The 25,984-nt window shown below is 43.7% G+C and overlaps 1 protein-coding gene across 1 annotated transcript in view; it reads right to left on the minus strand.

The window, feature by feature from the left end:
* Nucleotides 1-25,984, minus strand: part of LOC126191387 (coiled-coil domain-containing protein 112-like) — a 270,959-nt gene that overhangs the window by 131,129 nt on the left and 113,846 nt on the right. The gene's annotated exons all lie outside the window — the stretch shown is intronic.

The raw sequence follows: 25,984 nt of genomic DNA on the forward strand, positions 1-25,984 counted from the left end.
TGCACAAACAATAATGATAGTGACATAAAATAAAAAGTCAAATGGCGGAAATACTATTCAAATGATGGAAATACCATTCAAGCATTATTATACGACTGTTGTTCAAAAATCTGAAAAGAATATCAATAAATTATTATTTTGCTAATCTTGAAGGAACTCATGTAGAGCCTTGCAACATTATAAGTCATATTGGAACAAATTTGAGCGATGATACTGAAAACAAAAAATTATTTGTATGAGCATCAAAAGCACCCTGAAAAGGTAAACGATATTACAAATGAGCAACAAGCTTGGTGTTTGCTTGCAGTGGTCATAATAATCTGTTAGCACTTATACTGTTTACAGAGCCGAAAATCTATATGGCGCATGACATTTTGGAGGACCCAAGGACACATGTTATGAGTGCTGGTTTGACCAAAAATATTTTGAGGATTGATGTTTTAAAATAGCTTTGCCTTACCTTCAGTAACAGCTGCAATTAAGATGTCTCATTGGTTACAAACACTCAAGCCATTTTTCTAAAGCTGTTTTGACATCTTATGCAGGTAACAGATCCACATTTACAATGCTTTCAAAACACTCAACTCATCTAGCCCAGCCTCTGGATGCAGTCCTTTTACCCTCTGAAAAGTAAGTGGATGTTACTCCTTCAAAAGTGGTTAAATCAGGGTAAGTGAGGCTCTCTGACTAAGATCCATTTTCCACAAATGAAAAAAGTCATTGAAGAGCTGAGTGAAAGTATTGGAGACAACATTATCAGTGATTTAAGAAAAATGGGTATTGTTCTGTTGGTCCACCAGGAAATCTTGAATCTGCTTCCCAACAAAGGAGTCCATGCAAATCGAGTTGGAACTGAAGAAAATATAGATGAATCTGTAAAAGGTCTGCTTCAGGAGCTCCGCTGTGGGAAAGAAAGCCAAGACCAAGAGCTAGCTGGAAGAAGTGCCAAGAATGTTTGAGAGAACTAACTAGAAGTAGAAGAAGACTTGGAAATGCTGCATGATAGCAATAAAGAAGATAAGGAATGCTATATGAACACCTCTGAAAAAAAGCAGGAAAGAATCTGAAATAGTTTATCAGTAGAACGAAAAACCAGTCCAAGTAGCTAATTTTTACTTTTTATTCATTCAGTGACTACATTTAGGCCAGGACCCAATTTCAAATCATCCTGGAGGGCAGAAAACCATACTTACTCTAATGTATTATACAGTTGTTACCAAATTTTTAAGCATGTGCCAAAGACACAGAAGATATTGTTTCTAAACATACATAACATAGTCGAAAATGGCAATTCCAAAATCAAAATTATGTATTGAGCATTTACAATGCATACAGATAACTGGCAGTTTACTCCTTCTGCTGTTGTAAGGAAACCCCAGGAAGGGGTGCTCTATCAGGAAAACATTTTTAGTTATTAAAATGATCTCCAACCATTGTATTACAAAGTTGTTTTCCAGGTAGGCATGTAAAAATCACTAAATGTGGAATTGCACATGTCAACAATAAAATTATTACTTTTTATATCCTTTACTACAAACCGTCAACTATTTAAAACCAGTTAACAGTAAAAGCCAGCAGCACCACCTACAGCGAGTATACAAAGTTGAACACCATGCTGTTACACAAAAATCATTAAATGTGAACAGCAACATTAGAATTAAAAGAATCAAAAGAAATAGATTAAAAATCTTCATCATTTCGGACCATTTATAAGCATAAAACTTTTACCACAATAAACTTCACAAATTATGTGAAGATAAAACAACTTTTTTTCTTCGTATGTTTCACGTAAAAAGAGTCATTAAACCACAAAATTATCCTTTTTACAAAGTACCAAAAATTTACTTGCCATCCAGAGGAAGACATAACATAACCATAGCCATGTGCATGTAGGGTGATAGTGTGGTTGAAGTATAGTGGGAAGGGGAGAGAGGGAAGAGGGGGTGGATGGAGGGTTGGGAAATGCCGAGGGAGGAGGAGCCTGAAAATGAAGCAGCCAAAAAAGGGGAAGGACAAGTGGACAACATGGAGAAAATGTAAATACATTGTCAATAGTAATAAAAGAAAATTACTTAAAATTGGAGCAATTCGCCATTTCTTTACAATCAAATAAATAAGAAATACCCTGTTCTACAGGGAAACTATATGTTACTCACGAGTAATCATACAGGTAATAAATGCTAACAAAAAGAATCCCAAACATTTTTAAAAAAAATAATTTAATGGTGAAGACCACATAAGCAACCAGTAAACTGAGATTCATAATTTACCATATATATCATACCACATAAGCAGCATAAAGACACAACCATCACAGGAACCTTATTATCTAACCAGCTGCAGCTCTATAGACACCATAGACAGTAATGCGTACTTAAGAGTTGCACTCCTCAGCGTATCAGCCCAGGAACATAATAATGGTGTAAAAACCAAACCAAATACCGTAAAATATGCAATGTATTTTCATGAAATGAGAAAGGTTGGTGGAAGGGGGAACGTGGCAGGGGAAAGCACGAGTTGCAGGCAGTAGCCTTTAGTAAACAACATGCGACATTGATGTTGTGCATATGATATGTTTGATCAGTCCTTTGGTGCTTGTCAGTAACAGGCCATTTATATAATATACACATAGGTTTACTTATGAACATTTTTAAGCCTATTCTTTAGGTGTTACATTTTCTAAATTTTCTATATTATAACACATTTATCGGTTTTCGAAACGTCTGTAAACGACCAACCAGAAATATTTATTTGGAATTCTTTTGTTTTAATGATAATGTTGGCCTTGCCACTACTAAAATCAAATAACTGCTTTTTATAGACACCGCAAGTATGGAATTATCAGTGTGAAAAATCTAAATCACAACTGAAATGTGTACACTTTAATTCGAAATACATATACTGCTTGAAAAGTAAATTAGTATACCCTTTGAGAGGTTTCCAATTCACTCAAGATTTATTGCTGCAACACTAGATATGAACTACATGAAATGATTACATTTATCGATCAATAGCACAAGAGGTTATGAGGTTCCAGGTATTGACATGTGCTGCTATACCCATATTAGTACGTAGTGTACCCTCCATGGGACGCAATGCATGTGATGACTCTGGCATGCAGTCGATCTTACAGATGGCGAATACTGTCTTGGGATATGGTACGTCAAGCCTGCTCGACGTCTTCATGTAGTACTGTAAGAGTTGATGATTGATTAGCCGCACAAGTCACTTCTTGTCCTATCGTATCCCACACATATTCGATAGGAGACATGTCCTATCGTGCTGGCCAGGGACGTTTCTGTACATCTTGCAGAACACACTGAGTTTCACAGGCAGTGTGTGTGCGAGTTTATCCTGTTGGAACAACACATCACCTTCTTGTTGCAAGAACGGCATAGGAACTTGTCTGACAACCTTTTATAAGTACCGAGCACTGGTTGGTGTATTCTCCAAAAGCACCAGACCATGAGGCTTGGTGTGGGTGCAGTGTGTCTTGGACAAATGTGATCTACGAGACAGTCCTCACCAGGTCTACATCATAAGCACAAATGACTATCACTGGCATGCAGACAGAATCTGCTTTATCACTGCTGTGCCATTCACCTTCGAAGTGATCCTCTGACGGTACATGTCGAACCGTGCACGTCGATGCTGTGGCGTGAGTGGAAGATAGGCTAGAGGTGTGTGTGCCCATAGTCCCGCTGCTAATAACCAGTTCGCAGTAGTTCATGTTGACACATTTGTGTTCAGAAGCTCTCTTGGTAGCTGTATGATCTGCCAGTGCTGCCCTTACAGTACGATGGTCCTGGCGAGAGTCTGTGCTGCGTGAACATCCGGGTCCTTGTTTACATGTATGAGAATATTCATGTGACCACTGACGCCAGAATCATTGCACAACTGGAGCAGCACGTCCAACTTGTGCGACAGTTTTGTGAAAGGACCATACCACCACCCGGAAGGCCACAATTTGAGACCTTACAAATTCGCTCGGTTGACTGTAGGAAGCACGAGTGCATCTCTGTGGCATGATTGCCTGCTTGCTTCACACGTTCCAACACAGACTGTCTGACTGTGAGCACTCCCTATTAAAGGGTAGACACAAATTTCGCTCTGGTAGCTATGCCGCTGTCATATCTGTTGGCGGATGACATCATCTGCTGTCCCCTAGGTGGTGGGTCATAATCAGATCACAATGAATGTTGTCTTCACAGTTGTACTAATTTTTTTCTGGCAGTGTATAAAAGTATTATTGTTTGGAAAAACCATCATCAGCCTATGAATGTCATCACTGAGTACTCTTTTTGTGTAAATCCTTCTGGCGGTTGATTTTTTGGTGGATTTCAGGCTGTTTGGAAGGTCTGCGAAAGTACTATGTGTTCACTGTATTGGGATGATGTTAAAAACATAAAAATGAATAAAACACGAAGCAATGCTGATGGCCTACCACAATTCATTTAGTTATGTGCAATGAATTAATTGGAAGCTTGAAATCCTTTTTGCAAACCAGAATGGTCAATTAAATACCTGTTGCAAAAAACAACAACAAAGAGTGATGGAAACACAACAGCATATCACTAGAAAGAATATTTTCTTATCATAACGACCTTGCCACAGTGGTAACACCGGTTCCCGTTAGATCACCGAAGTGGAGAACTCTTGGACTTGGCTAACACTCGGATGGGTGACCGTTCATGTCTGCCGACCACTGTTGGCAAATGGGCTGCTCTTGTGAGGCCAATTGAGGAGCTACTTGATTGAGAAGTAGCAGCTGCAGTCACGAAAGTTGACAACAATGGGAGAGCGGTGTGCAGACCACACGCCCCTCCATATCCGCATCCAGTGACGCCTTCTGCTGAGGAGGACACGGCTGTCGGTCGGCAACCGTTGGTCGTTCCGAGACCTTTCTGGACGGAGTTAAGTTTTTTAGTATAATATGGGTTTCAGTATAATTTCTAACTTTATTCCCATTTTACCTTAAGTTCTGAGAGAGTGAATGTAACATATTTTTGAGGTTTGGAAAATAATACACTGTCCACCAAAAAAATTGAAGCACTTAAAAGAAATGGAAAGATGTTCCTCTCTTATCCTAACAGACAGTCCGGTCTCTCTTTTCTGTAGCTAAGTCTGTTGATAATTGTTCCTGCTGTTTCTTAAAAGTATGGTCTTTTTATGTCGAATGGATGTGATTTCTTCTCAGTATTATGAGCTTCTTTACAAGTTATCGTTGATCTATCGTCACTGCCATAGCAGGTTGGGCCATCTAGTGGTTCTTGCTTTGTATTGGTGGTTTCCCACACTTGCAGCCAGCCTATTGTCAGACTGTCACAGGGATGCTTCTTTCATGTTGAAGTTCTCAGATAGGGTATTCTCGCGGGAGGTGATTGGCGAGTCTTAGTGCTCTACCCTGCACACCTTGGAACCGGCGAATGTAGCAATCGGCTGCGTTTCCCCATACTCTCACCGCGTGTACTAGCGTTGGTCGGATCAGTGCTCGATATAGTGTAACACCAGTGTGGCGAAAGCGTCGACTCTGGGTTTAGCAGGCGGTAAGGCGTCTTCAGATGAGCAGATGCTTTACTCCATACCTCGCGGATATGTGGTTTCCAAGTGAGGTGCCTGTCTAGGATTACCCAGAGGTACTTTGCCATCCGAGACCATGGAATGGCGATTCACATTATCTTCAGCGGCTGACGGTCCACTGGCACTCTGAGTCTCGTAATTATGACGTCCTAGCTTTCGTGGTGTTTAACTTCAGACGCTACTTCGTGGCCATCCCCCTAGAACGTTGCAGGCCGCCTGCAGACAGCGATGTAGGACATCGATTTTCATAGAGTGAGCATAGAGTGCGGCGTCGTCCACATAAAGCGCTAATGATACCCTCCGTCTTTGGCATGTCGGTGGTCTACAGGGAGTACAGAAGGGCTGAAGTACAGACCCCTGTGGCACTCCTGCTTGTATTGGCCTAGCTGTCGAAATGCCGTCTTCGGAAAGAATATTTCAAGTTCAGTCACGCAGGTAAGATGTGAAGAGTCTGACATGCGGGTGTCGGAGCCACCAACACAAAAAGTTTGTAGAGGAGGTCCTTGTGTCACATGCAGTCAACGGCCTTGGAGAAGTCCAGGAGTAGCGCCCCTTGTGTAACTTTGAACACATGCATACCATTAGCAGGTATGTAAATAAGTAGAGTTGCAAAATTCTGTGAGAAGTAGAACTGCAACCACAGAGCATTAGTGTCGTTCGTATTTAGTGTTGCTACCAGGCCTGGTGGGGTATATAACGGGCGTGAACACTGTCAGATGTTGAGGGGTCACTGTGAAGGGGACTGAAATGGCAATGTACTCATGTGACACAGCGTTATCAGCTGCTGACAGACTTTGAAAGGGGTGTCATTTATGGGACTCCATTTCGATGGATGGTCAAATCGTGCAGTACTCAAATTTGTGGGACATTCAGATATGACAGTGAGGTGATGTTGGACTGGACAGGAACGTGAAAGCAGGCATATTCATTGTCAAGGCTCTGGTCAGGGAAGTCTGTCTACTACAGGGGAGGACCGCCATACTGTACACCCTGTGCACAGGTAACCCATTCACATCTGTGCCTGCCATCCGAGAACAAATACTGGACTCTTTGCTACGTTCTGTGCCATCTCGCACCAATGGTCGGAGACTAGCAGCAGCCAGGTTAGGGGATTAAACTGCCACGCATAGGCTGCTGTTAACACCAAAACATATCTGCGTGATGTGGCCAGGAAACACGGGCTGTCAATGAATGGCGTCGCAATGTTTTCAGTGAAGAATCGCATTTGTGCACTACCTGGGTGAGCATCGCTGGCAAGTATAACAGTGACCTGGGAAGGGGTCCCATTCTTCCAATGTTTTGGAGAGGTGCAGACGTGTTACTCCTGTCTTCATGGTGTAGGGGACTATCAGGTACGACTTCAGGTCGTGGCTGGTACTGACTGAGGAAACTCCAACGGCGCAGTGGTATGTGAGGGACATCTGGCATACTCATGTGTTACCTCTTATGTGGAAGTATCGTGATGCCATATTTCAACAGTACAATGCTCTTCCACACGTGGCATGTGTCTCTAAGAACTGTCTGGATGATGTTGAGGTACTTCCACGGCGAGCAAGATCCCCCAGATCTGTCCCCAATAGAACGGGTAGGGTCAGCTCAGACATAACCTTCATCCCAGTACCAGTATCCAGGACATCGAGGACCAGTCAGAACAGTTGTGAGCCAGCTTACCTCAGGAGAGGATGCAACGGCTTTGTGACACCCTTCCCAGTTGAATCAGTCAGTGCGCGCATCCAGGCCAGACTGGCTGCAACATCGTACTGTAAGTGGGCCCATATTGATAAGTCTGATCATAATGCCATGTTCCTTGTAATCGCTATTGATTCTGCGCTCACCGAAATAACATTACATACTCTCTCAAATCGTGACTTTTTTTTCTCATCGTCTGGATGGTTTACTTCTTTCGACAGGAAGTGTAATTTTATCAACACCCAACACAGTAGAGGGAAGAAGTGGCTTAGAGAGTCTACAGAGTTGGTCTGATACAGACAGTCTGTGGTATAATTGGATTTCAGGCATTTTGCATATGAGAAAAGGACAGCCATCGAGCTGTAGTTTGTAATGATACTAAGGATGACAACGCGAGAGTAAAGAAACGAAATCTGTTTATAAAGTGCGCTTATACCAAGACGCGCGGCCAGCGTTTGAAAGGTACTTTTAAACACTATGACTCGCTGGGCGCAGATATTTAAAATCATTGCCGCAGCGCTTGATAGCAAGAAGCTGCGAAACAGAAGAAAGAACAATTTATCATTTGTTAGGAAAATTCTAGAGTCTTTATAGTTAGTTGTACTTCTGGTCGCCGATACGTTAACATGTACTTCATTGCCTTTGATGTTTGGTCGCCGACTTGTTAAGACGTGTTGTGTAGCACCGCTACAAGTTATATTTCATTTAGTGTGAAAAACCACGTTGTCACCAAGATAAAGAGAAACGCTTTTGTAAACCTTGGGACGATAAAAAATACTTACTCGCACGCCAGGACATTTAATTTTTACAAAATATCACACATACAAAAGCAGCGATTGTTGGACTGCTCCATGTATGAGAAAAACATAAAAATGTAAGTTTTGTATTCACAGTAAATTTGTTAATGTTTATAGTTTACTGCCTTTGTTCTTTGGGAATATATTGATGCTTCACTGTACAGAAAGTCTATGCATATTCTTTTCTTTAAATTAACCACAAATAATGTTTATGTTTAAATGAACTGTGTTACAGGTTCACTCTTTATCGCGGTGTCTCGATTGCGTGAAAGCAATCCGGGTTAAGAGGTCATTTGAGAAACTATTTTCGCGCAATCAATCTGTACGTCTCCTGAACACAATCGAGAACCGACGCATCGGCGATCATTCATTAATTTTCCTCTCTTTCCAAGTCGTATCAAAAAACGGCCAAGGAGAACTGCCGTGAGTACGCAATCTAGTGTTAAAGGTTTCATTCTTTATCTTGTCGGCAAACATTGCCATAAATTATCATCATCAATGTTATATTTGGTTACATGTGAAAAGCAAAACCTTTTAACGCTAGAAGTCGACTCTCATCTGATGCGTGGTAGTCGTGCAACAACAATGACAGTTACTTAGGACTGTCGCCTGCCGCCGGCCGCTGTGGCCGAGCGGTTCTAGGCGCTACAGTCTGGAACCGCGCGACCGCTACGGTCGCAGGTTCGAATTCTGCCTCGGGTATGGATGTGTGTGATGTCCTTAGGTTAGTTAGGTTTAAGTAGTTCTAAGTTCTAGGGGACCGATTACCTAGTTAAGTCCCATAGTGCTCAGAGCCATTTTTTTGTCGCCTGCCGATGGGCAACAACATTGGTGGCAGGCCGTGGAAGTCAGCTGGTGTGACTCTGACTCTCCGAGATATGTATTGTGGGGAGTTAGGCTGTGAGATGATACCGAACAGTGCCTCTTTAGTATCACAGGGTCTCACAGTTGCCGGTGTATAGGAAAATCAATTGATACTGACAGTAACAATTTGCGTGACATTGAATACAACCTGTGTTTGCATTAGAAGTAGCAGACTGCACTGTAATAAATAAATTATAAGAAGGAAAGAGACAGAGAGAGAGAGAGAGAGAGAGAGAGAGAGAGAGAGAGAGAGAGAGAGAGAGAGATAGAGAAAGAGAGAGAGAGAGAGAGAAAGAGAGAGAGAGAGAGAGAGAAGGAGGGAGGGAGGGAGAGAGTGGCTGCACCACGAAGGAATATACGAATGGGATGGAAATCAGTAGATGTGATGTACTTGTACCGACAAACAAATTCTTAATGATTACAGTTCCAGAGAAACTGAGTGATTTACTAGAGAGGGAAAGCTTCACAAACTGAGCAAGTTAATAACGCGTCCGTCCAAATGGTTCAAATGACTCTGAGCACTATGGGACTTAACTTCTGAGGTCATTAGTCCCCTAGAACTTAGAACTACTTAAACCTAACAAACCTAAGGACATCACACACACCCATGCCCGAGGCAGGATTCGAATCTGCGACCGTAGCGGTCGCGCGGTTCCAGACTGTAGCGCGTAGAACGGCTCGGCCACCTCGGCCGGCGCGTCCGTCCAACTCTGACCTTCATGCAAGCAGTTATTCGGCTTGGCACTGATTGGTAGAGTGGTTGGATATCCTCCTGAGGAGTATCGTGCCAAATTCTGTCCAATTGTCGCGTTAGATCGTCGACCTCCCGAGATGGTCGGAAGATCCTGCCCATAATGTTCCATTCTCAGCTAGGGGGGTATCCGGCGTCCTTGCTGGCCAAGGTAGGGTTTGGCAACCACGAATAAGTAGTAATAGCCCTCCCCATGTGAGGGTGGACATTGTTTTGCTGAAATGTAGGCCCACGATTGCTCTCCATGAAGGGCTACGAAACGAGATGTAGAATATCGTCGTAAGTATGCCGCGGATGACAACAAAAGGAGTCCTGCTATGGAATGAACGGCATCTCAGACCATCACTCCTGGTTGTCGGCAAGTGTGGCGGGTGACAGTATGGCTAGTATGGCACTGCTGTCTGGGGCACCTCCAGACACGTCTTCACTGGTCATCGGGGCTCAGTTCGAAGCAGGATTCGTCACAAAAGACGATTATACCCCAATCACTGAGATTCGAGGCCAAAGACGTGTGTGAAGATGCCCCAGACAGCAGTGAGATATCGACATACCGAGCAAGGTGGCGCAGTGGTTAGCACACTGGACTCGTATTCAACCCCACTTCCAGCCATCCTGATTTAGGTTTTCCAAGATTTCCCTAAATCGCTTCAGGTAAATGCCAGGATGGCTCCTTTGAAAGGGCACGGCCGACTTCCTTCCCAATCCTTCCCTAACCTGATGAGACCGATGACCTTGCTGTTTGGTCTCATCCCCCAAACAACCCATCCCCAACCCAACCTGACGGCCACCCGCCATACGGCGCGACAGCCAGGAGTGATGGAGTGCCCTTTCTTGTGATAGCAGGACCCCTTTGTTGTCGTCAGCGGCACTCTTACAGCACAGCGGTACGTCGGTGATATTCTACGCCTTTCTTTGTTGGCTCTTCATGGCAACCATTGCGTATGTATCACCAAGATAATGCCCTGCCCTCACATGACGAGAGTATCTACTGCTTGTCATCTTGCTTTCCAAACCTTATGTTGGCCAGCAAGGTCACCATATCTCTCCTCAACCGAAGACCTTCGGAGCATTGTGATCAAAGCCCTCCAACCGTTTCGGTATTTTGACGATCTAACGAGCCAAATGGATAGAGTGTGGCATGATACCCCACAGGAGCACATCCAACGACTGTGTCAATAACTGCTTGCATAAGGGCCAGAGGTGGACAGTGCGTTATTGACTTGCACAGCTTGTGAAGCTCTTTGTCTTGAATAAATCATCCAGTTTATTCTGAAATTTCAGTCATTTGTTTTTCTGTACATGTACATCACGTCTACCGAATTCCACCCCGTTAGGTTAATTCCTTCGTGTTTTTTTTTTTTTTTGCCCCAGAATGTATATCAATAAATAAATAACAAATATTTCACTAGCGTTGCAAGAATAAACCGTCATTCGGCACGTTTGTCTCTGATTTCAGTCACAAATTGTTTCGTTGGATGTTTCCCCAGCTTAGTGTACACTCTTAATGAATGGATGTCGCGTCTGCAAGCATACCAAGTTACTATCTTTTTAGACTGATGTCAGAATTCCGAGCAACTCTTGTCGTACCCCCATATTTTTACCCTTTTACCACTGCTGTGGTCTGAGGAAAGCATCCACTCTCGCCTTCCCGAGACTCTGCCAGAGCAGAACGTCCTGTCTGCCTAGTCCCGGATGTAAATACTGATGCGAATCAACATTCGTCCAGTAGACCGTAGACCAATGCAGGTAAAACCTCTGGATATTACAGTCGACAAGGTACTGCCCGCGATACCAACAAAGGTGAAGGTTTTCGTTTCTGAGGAAACAGAAAAACGTGCACCAATAATCATGCCTATTTAAAAATACCGGAGATCGGCCACAACCATGTTTTAACAGCGCGATATCTTCCGCATCCAACTGCTAGTAATAGATTGATGTATACACAAGGTACCCACAAATCATCGTTACAGCTTTAGATATTAGTAACTTTAAATCTATACTAATTAATAACAATTGTATTCAGCACGTCATATGATAACTCCTAAAGTTCAGTTTCTTCATTCAGACCCCCTTAGTGGCATGGAAAACGTTCAGTTCTCACCATAAACATTGTAGGAACGATACGGCGACAAATTCAAATGAACTGCGGATGCATATCTCCAACTTTTGTTCGGTGTACCTGGTCCATTACAAAACTGCATAGAAAAAACTCTAGTGGCGTGAGATACCTCGTCCAGCCCATCTATCCGGAAACGTTTCAGCCATAAAGTGACGGACGTTTAGGAAGCAGCGAGGTAGTGCTCACCCTGCTGCAATATGACGTCAGGCTGCAGGTGCCCCAATTGTGGAACAGCACACGCATGAAGTGAACCCTGACATTGTCAGGAAGGAGACAACAGTCTTAAAATAATTTATCGAATCAATAATTTTAATATAAAAAACTTTTACTGCCTAGAGCACAATTTGGATTGCACAACTACAACAAGATGACTAGTTTAGGTCGCTTTCAACATCCATCTTCAGATTGTTGAAATTGTAAAAACGGGTTGAATATGCATTAAAAAACATCATCATTAGCAGCAGCCATGCAATGACATGCATTCGTATTACAGGCTGCCAAGAGTAGGGCAGGATTCTGCCAAAAGCATCGTCGAGAGCGAGCAGGATGTAAACCATAATCTCGCAAGATGCAGGTAACAAGAAGGAAAATCGCCAGTTCCATTAGTAAAAATTGCATCACATGCCTATTGTATGCAGCTGTACAGCAGGTATTATAGTAAGAAGAATATATGCAACGGTGATAAGAACTGCCAGCTGTTCCATAGCCTGCGTTACAAAGGAATGTCCAGTCATGGTGTATAAAACAGTCAATACTGCAATTTGTAGGCTTAAAAGACATAATCTCTTCTTTAAGACTTTGTGCACTGTTGATTGTGGCATCTCCAACCTTCTATTTTGACGTGCCAAGGCCAGCCTGGCTGGGCTTGTGTAATTTTCCTTATAATTTTCAGCTTGTGCATATTTGGTGAGGATCACTGTTTTATAGACAATGATGGATCATTTCGTAGTGAGCCAGGCTATGGAACAGCTGACAACTCTTGTTGTAGTTGTATATGTACTTCTCACAACAATATGTATCTGCTATACAGTTCCAAATATTGGGTATATGATGGAATTTTTATTTATGAAATTGGCCATTTTTCTTCTTTGTTGCCTGCATCCTGCGAGATTACGGTTTACATCCTGGCACGCTGTCGGCAATGCTTTTGACAGCATCCTGTGGTACTCTAATATGAATGCATGAGGCTGCACGACTGTTACTAATGATGATGTTCTTCACGGCATATTCAATTCGTTTTTACTATCTGAATGATTTGTAGTTGGTTGTTGAAAGCGACCTAAATGAGTTATGCTGTAATTGCACAATGCAGGTTGGTTCATAAATTTGTAGCATTTTTGTTTTGAATATTGGTATTCAGGGTGCTATCGGTTTATTTTTCGTCATTTTTATTTGTAGTTCATTGTTGCTATTTGAATTTACATATTGTCATTTTGTCATTTGGAGATAGTGGGTGGAGTTGCGGACGCTGTAAAATGAACTGCCAAGTGGAGAAATTCGAACATTTCCGACATATTCTTCTGTTTGAGCTTGATAGAGGGGCGACAGTAGTGGAGATGGCCACAAACATTTGAGCTCTGGATGGGGATAATGCCACTGGACAGAGCACAGCAACAATAAAATAAAAAAAAAACAAAAAAACAAAAAAAAATGGTTTTCTCGTTTTAAGGAGGATCGTCTTGTCATTAGTGACTCTCCTTCGAGGTTTGATGAAGGTCGTTTAAACTAATTAACGCACAACGATCAACGTCTTTGTACACGAGAACTGGCAAATATGATGAACTGTGATCTTTCCACCATCTTGTGACATTTGTATGCAATAGGGAAGCTTCAAAAGTCGGTTGTATGGGTACCGCATGCTCGAAGGCAAAATCACAAAAATCGGCAGGTGTCCAATCTGAGTGTCTGCTTGCTTGTCATCAATTGGTTAGTGAACAACACCGACCATTCCTATCCTATACCGCTATTGGGGGTCGAGAAACGTGTCTTTATGCTAACACAAGGAAAAGAAAGGAAAGGTTAAGCGCAAACAAAGCAGCAGCTGCCCGTACAAAGACCTGCAACCATCCACAAAAGATAACGTTATGCATCTGATGGACAGCGACAATGCGGTGTACTACGAATTGGCTTCCTGATGTGTAACCATCACTGCCGACACTTATTCTCAACCACTGAGACATCTTGCGGACACAGTCCAAGAACAACGGGCAGGAAGACTGTGGGCTGTAAGTGATGCCGCCCGCATTCTGCTAGACTGACGAAGAACACTATACCGGAGCTGGGTTGGGAGGTCATTCCGCACCCACCTTACTCACGTAATCTTGCGCCCGTAGAGGTTTCCACCTTTTCCGGTGTGTATCGAACAAACTTCAAGGACGTTTCCGAGTGAAAATACGCTCCGAACATGGCTCAATTAGTTCTTTGCTTCAAAACCTCGTGATTTCTATAATCACGAAATCGAAAAGCTACCCGAGCGTTCGAAGACTGTTATAAATACTGAAGGAGAATTTATTATTGATGACTAAACTCTCTGTTATGTGTATTTTCTGTGTTTATTAAACTTACGATTAAACGCTACAAACTTATGCACCAACCTAATAAATTGTGATCTAGGCAGTAAAAGACATTTATAATAAATTTTTATTCGATAAACTCATGTAACATGTCCAGGTGAACATTACTGTAGACGGGAGACTTGCTGAAAAAGAACGAACCAATGATGCAACCGCGGAAATGTCGGCACCAAGCATTGACGCTCGCACTGTGTCTTTCAATTTCAAGTGCAACACAAGGTCATTCTGATCCCCATAAAAAATGGTTCAAATGGCTCTGAGCACTATGGGACTTAACATCTCAGATCATCAGTCCCCTAGAACTTAGAACTACTTAAACCTAACTAACCTAAGGACATCACACACATCCATGCCCGAGGCAGGGTGCGAACCTGCGACCGTAGCGGTCGCGCGGTTCCAGACTGTAGCGCCTAGAACCGCTCGGCCACCCTGGCCGGCTTTGCTATTGGAGAGTGACAACTAGCAGGTGAGAACCTGCAACGTGTTCATAACTTAACTGACCTCTCGATTATGTCCCATAACCGTTCGATGGGACTCATGTTAGGCGATCTGGATGGCCAAATCATTCGCTCGAACTGTTCTTCAAACCAATAGCAAACAATTGTGTCTCGGCGAGCCGGCCGAGGTGGCCGAGCGGTTCTAGGTGCTACAGTCTGAAGCCGCGCGACCGCTACGGTCGCAGGTTCGAATCCAAAGAAACTGGTACACCTGCCTAATATTGTGTAGAGCCAATGCGAGCAAGTAGAACTGAAGCAACACGACGTGTCATGGACTCGACTAACGTCTCAAGTGGTGCTGGACCGAACAGACACCATGAATCCTCAGGGCTGTCCATTAATCTGTAAGAGTATGAGAGGGTGGAGATATCTTCCAAACAGAATGTCGTAAGGCATCCCAGATATGCTCAATAATGTTCGTATCTGGGGAGTCTGGTAGCCAGAGGAAATGTTTAAACTCAGAAGAGTGTTAATGGAGCTACTCTATAGCAATTCTGGACAGCCACTCTATAGCAATTCCAGCAGTGCCCTGCTGGAATTGTCCAAGTCCGTCGGAATGCCAAATGGACATGAATGGATGCAAGTGACCAGACATGATGCTTACGTACGTGTCACTTGTCAAAGTCTTATCTAGACGTATCAGGGGTCCCATATCACTCCAACCACCGAGCGAGGTGGTGCCGTGGCTAGCACACTGGACTCGCATTCGGGAGGACGACGGTTCAATCGCTCGTCCGGCCATCCTGATTTACGTTTTCCGTGATTTCCCTAAATCGCTCCAGGCAAATGCCGGGATGGTTCCTTTGAAAGGGCGTGGCCGGCTTCCTTCCCCATCCTTCCGTAATCCGATGAGACCGATGACCTTGCTGTCTGGTCTCCTGCCCCAAATAATCCAACCCACTCCAACAGCACACGCCCCACACTGTTACAGAGCCTCCATCGTTGAATAACCCCTGCTGACATGCAGCGTCCATGGATTCATGAGGTTGTCTCCAAATCTGTACACGTCTATCCGCTCGATACAATCTGAAACGAGACTCGTCCGACCAGGTAACACATTTCCAGTCATCAATAGTCCAACGTCGGAGTTGACGGGCCCCAGGCGAGGTGCAAAGCTTTGTGTCGTGCAGTCATCCTGGATGGGCCTTCGACTCCGAGAGCCCATATCGATGATGTTCCGTTGCGTGGTTCGCACTCTGACACTTGTTAATATCCCAGTACTGAAATTTGCAGCAATTTGCGGAAGGGTGGCACTTCGGTCACGTTGCACGATTCTTTTCAGTCGTCGTTGGTCCCGTTCTTGCAGGATCTTTTACCGACCGCAGCGAAGTCTGAGATTTGATGTTTACCGGTTCCCTGATATTCACGGTACACTCATGAAATGGTCGTACGGAAGTCCCCACTTGATCGCTACCTCGGAGATGCTGTGTCCCATCGCTCGTGCGCGGACTATGACACCACGTTCAAACACACTGAAATCTTGATAACCTGCCATTGTAGCAGCAGCAAACTATCTAAAAACTGCGGCAAGCACTTGTTGTCTTGTGTATGCGTTGCCAACCGCAGCGGCGTATTCTGCCTGCTTACATACCTCTGTGTTTGAATACGCATGCCTATACGAGTTTCTTTGGCGCTTCAGTGTGTTTCAGACGAGTTTTATTCTTGAAGCGCCTCTGAATGCAGGCAAGCTCTCGATAGCACACGGCAAAGTGAAGACCTCTAGTGGGTAGCTTTCCCATTACATACTGATTACCGTGGGTCCTGGACGAAGGCGGGCGTTCGCGACGTGTGGCGGACAAGGAGACTAGTGTGACGTCACAATTTCGTTGCATGGCCCGTATTTCTGTGGGTCCCACACTCATCGAAGAGCTGGCCGCTGTGGCCGGTCGGTTGTAGGCGCTTCAGTCCGGAACCGCGCTGCTGCTACGGTCGCAGGTTCGAACCTTGCCTCGGGCATGGGTGTGTGTGATGTTCTTAGGTTAGTGAGGTTTAAGTAGTTCTAAGTCTAGGGGACTGATGACCTCAGATGTTAAGTCCCATTGTGCATAGAGCCGTTTGAACCATTTGAGCTCATCGAAGACCGCAGTAGCCGCTGTCGATTTTCGTTAGCGTTCCGTTCGATCAGGGGTACCTGGAAAACACCTTATTGGATTCCTGAGTTGATGGTTCTCTTATTGTAAGTTGTGCATTATGAAAGTATCCCATTTCAAAGTTAAAAAAAAAAGAAAAAAAGAAAAAGGCTCAGATGGCTCTGAACACTGTGGGACTTATCATCTGTGGTCATCAGTCCCCCAGAACTTAAACCTAACTAACCTAAGGACATCACACACATTCATGCCCGAGGCAGGATTCGAACCTGCGACCGTAGCGGTCGCGTGGTTGCAGACTGAAGCTCGTAGAACCGCTCGTCCACTCCGGCCAGCCCCCATCTTCTGGGACATAACAATCGAACCCCTGCTACAACTTCTGGATGGGGATGACAGGTCAGACGGTATTGTAGCCTATGCAGATGACCTATTAGTTGTAATCACTGCAAACAACAGAACCCAGTTAGAAGAGAAAGCCAGTGGAATACTACAAACAATTACTCAGTGGTGTCACAACAACAAACTCAGGATAGCCGAAAACAAAACAACATACACTTTACTGAAAGGATCACTCCAGAGGGATCCTTCGGTTAATATTGGGGACACAAACATCAAACGAGCACACGTTACGCGCTATCTTGAGGTACACATAGATGAAAAAAAGAAATTTCCACTAACACACAATGCTAACGACAGACGAAGCAGAAAAAATACTTCATAAACTGACGAGGCTAAATTCAAAACAGTACAGACTACCTCTACCAGTCATACGGACATACCACTGTGCAGCTTCGCAGTTAGCACTTGGGTACATAGACTGAATGTGGTCACCAACAAAGCATTGGTCAGACGAGGGCGGAGAAGTGTCCTACTTAGGCTGTCTGGAGCTTTCGGTACGACCTCAGCGGATGCACTGTGTGTGGTGCTCGGAATATGCCCCATAGATATCACGATCAAATACAGAGCTGTAAGGTACTGGTTAATGGGGGGAGACTAGATAAGGTACACACAACAACCGGTGTGCTGATAGAGACGCTACACCACCTTAAAAGTTGGCGTTTGGATACATGACAATGTGAGTGGGATGTAAGTGATAAGGGATGTATACTGCACGACTTCTTGCCTGACATAATGGAGCGGCTGAGAATGATACATATCGATCCCAGCCGCGGTATGGTACATTTCCTTACCGAACACGGACCTTATCCCACGCACTTAAACCGCGTGAGTCTGAGGCAGACACCTACATGTACATGCGGGGAAGAAGGTTCCCCAGAACACACTGTCTTTTTCTGCGGGCAATACGCGAACAATAGACGTACACTGCACTTAGACTACACAGATGCAGACATTGATATATACACAGCAATAAGAGACGAAGAACAATGGGGACAATTAAACGCACTGACAAAGAGTATTTCAAAAACAACACATGAAGAGTACATGCGGACACGTCATAAGAGACATGCCTATGTGCAACGTAACAACAATCTCCAGAAGGTGGACAGCGATACCCACAGGGACAGCGAAAATAGTGACAAAGAGGAGGAACACGAGGAGGAACCTGAGATGTGACAGTAAATAAGCATATGGTGCTGGCAATTCCGAGGTATTCACCGTCAGTCACGTTTGGTGTTGGTACTAACAAATCTCTCCTCTATCCTATCATCTTTTTATATTCTTCTTAAAAAAACAACAAAATTTTATTTATATTTCAACCTTACATTATTGTTATTTTGAAAAGTATCATTCTTTGTAAATTCTGTAGATAAAACAAAAGAAAAGAAAACTGCAAAAGGATGAAAAACGAAAACTGTAAGATGTACGACCTGTGTTAAACCACAGGTAGCAGGTCTATAACTTGGCAATAAATAAAATAAAAATAAAATAAAAAATAAAAAATGCCTCTGTATCAGCTAGTCGTAAGCCTCGATAAAATGTGAAAGGGACTGTTCTTATTGAAAAACGGTCAGCAGAGGCTCCACCACTATTAAGCTTTCATTGACGGTCGCTATAGTCACGGCTAAAATATTTGTGCTCGGAAACACCACATTGACCTAACAGGTCGTAAAGCCCAGGTTCGGGAAGCCCACGACACTGAATGCTTTCCTAACAGTCCCGGCTCGCGGCATCTCTGAAGCCGAAGACAGCGTGAAAATAAATGTGTTGGTTAACAAATTACACGTGAAAGTTATTCCAGGCTTTATTACCGAAAAGCTTAACTATTTTCTTCAAAATCATGCTTACACATCAGAATTTCTGACAAAACCTTACACTCACCGCAGCTGGTATACAGCAGCCTCTCACACGGATCTGTGTTGAGTCCCCTTTTGTATACGGTGAATACAGGATATGTTGTAACGACATTAAGCATGTTTCTGAAAGTACACTTCTGTGACTGAATCGTGGATTAAACAGTCTCTTTGTCTGAAGTACAAGACCGTTCGTAGTCAAGCTGTCATTAACTGTGCAGTTCTAGTCACCACAAGGAACTGCTGCACGTAACAACACCAACGGGTCAGCCAGGCCCTTTCACAGTTCCGCCTGTTTGTTGACTGAGAACCGACGAGGCGCCTACATCTTGAATGCTTAGCAACCGACGTTGGACGGCTACTCGTCAAAGCAAGTGCAGCATCTCAGGTGTAGAGGTTTTGGTTTTATTCGAGCTTTACCGTGGCATTATACAATCGTTGTCCAGTTATCGATGCATATTACGTATATGGCAGTGCCTTGAACTATTTACTAAGCGAGACAGAGAACTCACACACCGTGCTGAAAGATCTTGCCATAAATTCGATCTTTACCGATGATACATGACCATGCATTCAGTAAATGAAACTGTAAACCTAGGTTTAGCTACGATGGTGAAGGTATTGTCGTACAACCAGGCCTTTTCTATCAACGTGGAGGGCAGTCTACACCAAAAACCTCAGCTGTTAATACGACTCACCTCGGCCGTCCACGAAGACAGCAACGCTCATAATTCTTTCATGTCATGCGACTTGTATTGCGGAGGTACGCAAGCTAGGAAAATGTTCAAACTCCTCGCGGAAACCAGCATTTGTATTGGGGAAGTGTAAGTGACGAAGAAGGCCTCATTATGCGTCTAAACTGCCGCCGACGTCGTCTTTATAGTGACTGATTCTAGAAGTACTGCAGATTTACTAGAAGATAAGGAATGGACCTCAAAGTCTAAGCGACATTTCCCCACAATATAGACGTCCACAATTACTTTGAATCAAAGGACACGCCGATATCACACAGCATGAAACAACAGGCCAAGTGGTACAGTGGAGTGTGACAGGACGTGACCGTTATTGTATTTTGATACGACTGACGTTGTCTCTGCCTTGAAGTAGCGCCCTTTACTGGAATGGAAAGAAATTCGATAGTCGCTGCAATGGCAAAGAAACAACTGTATAGAATAGTACATCCTCCTGCATCTATAAACCATAATCTCTCACGCTAGATTATTTAAACGTCAAACATCTAATATAGTTTCCATCAGGCTGGAAACAGATGTTACACGTCAGAGCCGTACAGCTTAAAAAGTACGGAATTTTCGTATTGTGTGTCACAGACGAACTTTCTGGCCTCGACCACTTGATAAGCGGAAAATGCTTGATACATTTTTAGTCACTGCAGGAATTTGTCTACGCACGTCTATTACGATAATGCCCTGGTAGACAGGCACAGCGGAGCACGTCATCCTACCTAGAATTTTGGAACGCGCTGGTTGGATACCAAAAGACAGCCGAAAGAGGAACCTCGGAACATCTGCGTAGTTTCTATAAAAACCACCGTTTATCTATCAAGTCCCTTCATTTTCACCTTAACTTTAAGTCGCGCTTAGGGATACATGAAGAACAATCTTTAAACTATTATAAAATTACAATGTAAACTATGTCGGTCAGTGCAACAACCATTAAATATGTTTTGTTAACACGCAGCGGCCAAATAAATATGTGAATAAAAACAGTGATTCGTTGAGCAGTTTTCTCACGCGACACTCGTGAGTGGTGAGACTAACATGTCTCCTGTATCGACAATGGAGCTACAGCCGGGGTAACCGCGGAAACACTAATTTGGTGCTAAGCAGTCAGACAAGATGCTTGTTCTCGTGCTTATCACTGCGCTCGACAGCGTCGCATTCGCGATTCTGTGCTGGTAAGTCGCCGCCAGCTCTCGCATCCTCGCACACTCGTCACTCTAAACGCTGTAGGCCGAAATCGCTGCGTCAGTCTCGCGTTTTGGTCGTAGTCGAGCTGTCGTGTGGCTGGCGAGGCATGCAGGCAACAATTGCTCTGGCGTCTCGAAGTTCTTACAAAGTATAGCTCCGAAATACATGTTTGAAAAACCTTTTGTTTCTTTGAGCTCTTAGTAATGCATATTGTTAGTAAATCTACTTACCCTTTGCCAATCGTAATTAAAATGCATGTTCTTCTCTTTTCTATTTCAGGCTTTTATGGCAGCTCATACTCTCTACTGAAATGTAAGTACCAAGTCTTTCTGAATAATAGAAGATAAGTTCTTTTAGTTATATATGTTACGTATAATGGTTTACGATAGCTCGTCAGTGCTTGCAAAGAGGGGAGATACAGATAAGATCGCCAACCACAGTGCTCAGTGTGGACCCTGCGCAGAGGTCGAGGGTGGGTGGGGCTGGTTGTCTCACTGGTCACGTGACTGACGTAGAAGCAGTCCGTAATTGATTCTGACATTGTAGTGTGACACGCGGCAATATCTGTCTTCTTGGGAATAATAGCAAATTAAAACACGACCGATTTCAGTCCCCTCAGCAGACGTCATGTAATGATCAATGTGGCGACCACGATTGTGTAGGGTAGCAACATGCAGTCCACGAGATATGCCGGAAACGTCATGATACACATGCAGCTAATCACATCAGTAGTAGTTAATTACCAGCATGAGAGACCGACGTACTTCCTTAAATTATGTTGGAGCATCGTATTAACATACTTTCAATGTCGCTTCTGCCACAGTTAGTTGTACATGACAAATTCAAACATCCGATATGTTGTAGTATTCCTGTGTGTCGCACCGTTTACTTGTAGTCTGCAAACGCTTAGTGTGAGGTCATCAGATAAAGTATTTTAGAAATAAGTCAGCTTGGTGCTGATAATGCTTTTGATAAGTTGGTTAGTTATACGTACTCCTTAAAAGACGTGCCACGACACAGGCATAAATTTTTATAAGTTTGAAAAATCTCTTCACACAAGAATGACACTGTTTAATGGAAATATATTTTAGAATAGTTTTCCACATGATGTCTTCCAAAACAATTCAATTTTGTTTTTAGATGGCGATCGGAAATGGACTTGCTGGAAGCTGATTTCGAGGAATATGTACTGGACATCGAGGCTGACCTGGCAGAAGAACTGGACCTCTTCGAGGTTATCCCTGACGAGATGGATTATTCAGATACAGATCTATGGTGGATTGACGAACTGATGCCAGAAGAAGATTGGTTAGCCGATGTGAGGGAGATGGTGGAGGACGAAGACGCTTCTCCTGAGGGAGAAGTCGTTGTCATACGGATACATTTCATTGGTGTAAAGGAATTTGTATTTCCAAAACGTAAAGTAATGGCTTTCTTTGAGTCATTACTAGGTCAAGAAATAAATAACGTTTGTTAATTTTTGAAACTGTTTTTATTAGTTCCATGGTCGAATAGCTAGTGTTAAAGACTAGTAATATACATATTCTGTGTTCAGCTTCCAGAAAATACTAGAAGTCGTTTGGTCATTTTTTCATCTCTATGCAGTCGTAGTGTTCGTCAATGGAAAATGTAGAAAGGGTGTAAAAATTATAACATGAAGAAAAAAAGAGCAAACATTTCATTGAGAAGTTCTTTACTCTTAATTTCAATTTTTTAGCAAAATAATGGAATAATATTTTGGCAGTACTGACTACAAAAAGTTATTCTGAGGTTACATAAAATATCGGGATCGAAACATTGTGTACAGCTTGGACAGAAATCAGAGTTTACTTGTAAAAGTGAGAGAACACGAATTACAGTCATCGTCTGAAGTGTGACGTGTTCGTAATCTACCCTTGCCCATGTTATTCAACCTACTTATGGATGAAGAAATAAAGGAAACCAAAGATAATTCGGAATGTGAATTAAAGATGGGGACAAGAAAGAAAACCTTTAAAGCTTGCGATAACATTGTCACTCTGTCAGAGACGGCGGTGAACTTTAGGAAGATCACTTGAACGAAATGCTTAGTGCCTAGGAAATAGGCTACAAGATGAAGGTAACTAAAAGTGAATGTGGGTACTAAAATGTTAAACTGAGACACTAAAAGTATTAGACTAGGTTACCGTTTTCTCAGAAATACACTTTAAGACAATAAAATAAATAAACGATGCACGACGAAGAATTATGCAAATGGGAAGGAAAACGATAGAAGTGATGACGAGACAGAAAGCTGATTACAGGTTCAGAAAAATTGCGAGATTTATTCGAGAGAAAGAGTTTCACTAATTGGGCTAGACAATAACGCGTTGGTCCACTTCTGGCCCTTATGGAAGCAAGCACTTATTAGTAGTGCATTTATTGAGAGAGCAGTCTTCCTGAGGGATATCGTGCCAAATTCCATCCAGTTAGCGCGTTAGATCGCCATAATATTATCAGATGGGAGGGCCCTGCCCATAATGCTCCAAACGTTCTCAGTAGGGGAGAGATCCAGCGACACTGCTCGCCATGATAAGGTTTGGCAAGCAGCACGAAGACATGCAGTAGAAACTGTCGCCGAGTGCGGGCAGGTATTATTTTGCTGAGATGTAAGCCCAGGATGAGTGATCATTGAGGGCAACAAAACGAGGCATAGAATGACGCCGAAGTCCGCAGTGCCGTAAGGATGGCGCGGGTGACAACCAAAGGAGTCCTGCTATGAAATAAAACGGCAGAACTCCTGGTTGTTGGGCCACATGGCGGGGGACGAGGACGTCGGTACGTCAACGCTCGTTTGAGATCTAGACATGTCTTCGCTGGTCTTTGGGGCCTATTTCGAACAAGGACTCATCACTGATGACAGTTCTACTCCAGTCAATGAGATTCCAGGCCGAATGGCCCGACACCACTGCAGACGCGCTCGTTGGTGTACAGAGGTCAATGGAGGTCGGCGCAAGGGGCGCCGTGAACTCAGCCCCCTCTCAGTGAGCCGCCTAGTAACGGTCATTGTGATCACTGAAGCATCAGTTGGACGTCGGAACGATGACAGTGATGAATCCGGGGCTCTGAGGACCTCTCTGACGATTGCTCGGTCCTCACGTTTCGTCGTCTCCGTAGGCCAACTGCTTCTTGACGTTATGTTCGGCCGTGGTTCACCCATTCCTGCCAACATGGTCGAATAGTGGCATCGCATTTATTCAGATGTTCAGCGATTCGGAGATTACTCTAACCAGCTTCTTTGAATCCAACTAAGCGTCCTCTCTCAAATGCAGACATTTGCGTATATTTTCATGCGCCTGTCTACGAGGCATAGTTACTGCCTAACTGAGTACATGGTTTTATGCCTTGGTATCGTATGTCCCCTGTTTAATATCTTGTCAGCTGCGCGTCGAAATTGCGCTGCAGCGTCACATATTCATTCATCGGCCACCAAAGTTTACGATTACGAATTTTCTGTCGATACAAATATGAACATGAATTTTCGGTCAATTTTCATACTTCCTTTGTAATTCTTTTTTTGTGGCTTAGAGTGTTGTTGTAAGGGATGACGGATGAAGGGAAGAAAATACCAATAGTAAACAGGAAACTGCTAGAAATCCGTTTTAAAGTAAAGTGTTTTACCACCGAATATACATTTAAGTGTTAGGAAGTGTGATGAATGTATTTGTTTGACGATTAACGTTATATGTAAGTGAACTAAAATCATAAAAACTGCGGCACTAACAGAAACAGGTTTTTGAAATGTGGCATTAAGGTGCTGACGAGAATATACAATGAAGCGGCACAATAGCTGGTATAGGGATGTATATTCAATTACAGAGATACGTAAAGAAGCAAAATACGGCGCTGCAGTCGACTACGCTTATATAAGACAACAAGTGTCTGGCGCAGTTGTTGTGTGAGATGCTACAATGGCGGTATATCAAGATTTACATAAGTCTGAATGTTGTGATACAGTCGGTGCACGAGCGATGGGACACAGCATCTCCGATGTAGCGATGAAGTGGCAATTTTCCCGTATGACCACTTCAGGAGTGTACCGTGAATATCAGGAATCCGGTAAATCTCGAAATCTATGACATCACTGAAGCCGGAAAAAGATACTGCAAGAATGGGGCCAACGACGACTGAAGTGAATCGTTCAATGTTACAGAAGTACAACTCTTCCGCAAACTGCTGCAGAGGCCCACTCGTGTACCCTCGATGACTTCATGACACAAAGTTTCACGCCTCGCCTGGGCAAGTCAACACCGACACTGGACTCTTGATGAGTGGAAACATGTTGCCTGGTCGGATGAGCCTCGTTTCAATTTGTATCGATCGGATGGACGTCTACGAGTATGTAGACAACCTCAAGAATCGCCGGACCCTGCAGGGGAGGCTGGTGGAGGCTCGTTGAGACTCTATCGGTGTGGGGCGTATGCAGTTCTAGTGATATGGATCCCCTGGTACGTCTAGATACGACTCTAACAGGTGACACAAACGTAAACATCCTGTCTGATCACCTCCACCCATTCACGTCCATTGTGCATTCCGACGGACTTGGGCAATTCCAGCAGGACAATGCGAAACCCCACACGTCCAGAATTGCTACAGAGTGGCTCGAGGGAGACTCTTCTGATTTTAAACACTTCCACTGCCCACCAAACTCCCGAGACATGAACATTATTGAGCATATTTCGACCCCCTCGTCCTCTTACGGACGTATGGACAGTGCAGCAGGATTGATGGTGTCATTTACCTCCAGTACCACTTCAGACAGTAGTCGACCCTAAGCCACGTCGTGTTGCAGTACGTCTGCATGCTCACAGAGGCCCTATACGACATTA

The sequence above is a fragment of the Schistocerca cancellata genome, chromosome 6 (genome assembly GCF_023864275.1).
Source record: "Schistocerca cancellata isolate TAMUIC-IGC-003103 chromosome 6, iqSchCanc2.1, whole genome shotgun sequence".
Classification (NCBI taxonomy): domain Eukaryota; kingdom Metazoa; phylum Arthropoda; class Insecta; order Orthoptera; family Acrididae; genus Schistocerca; species Schistocerca cancellata.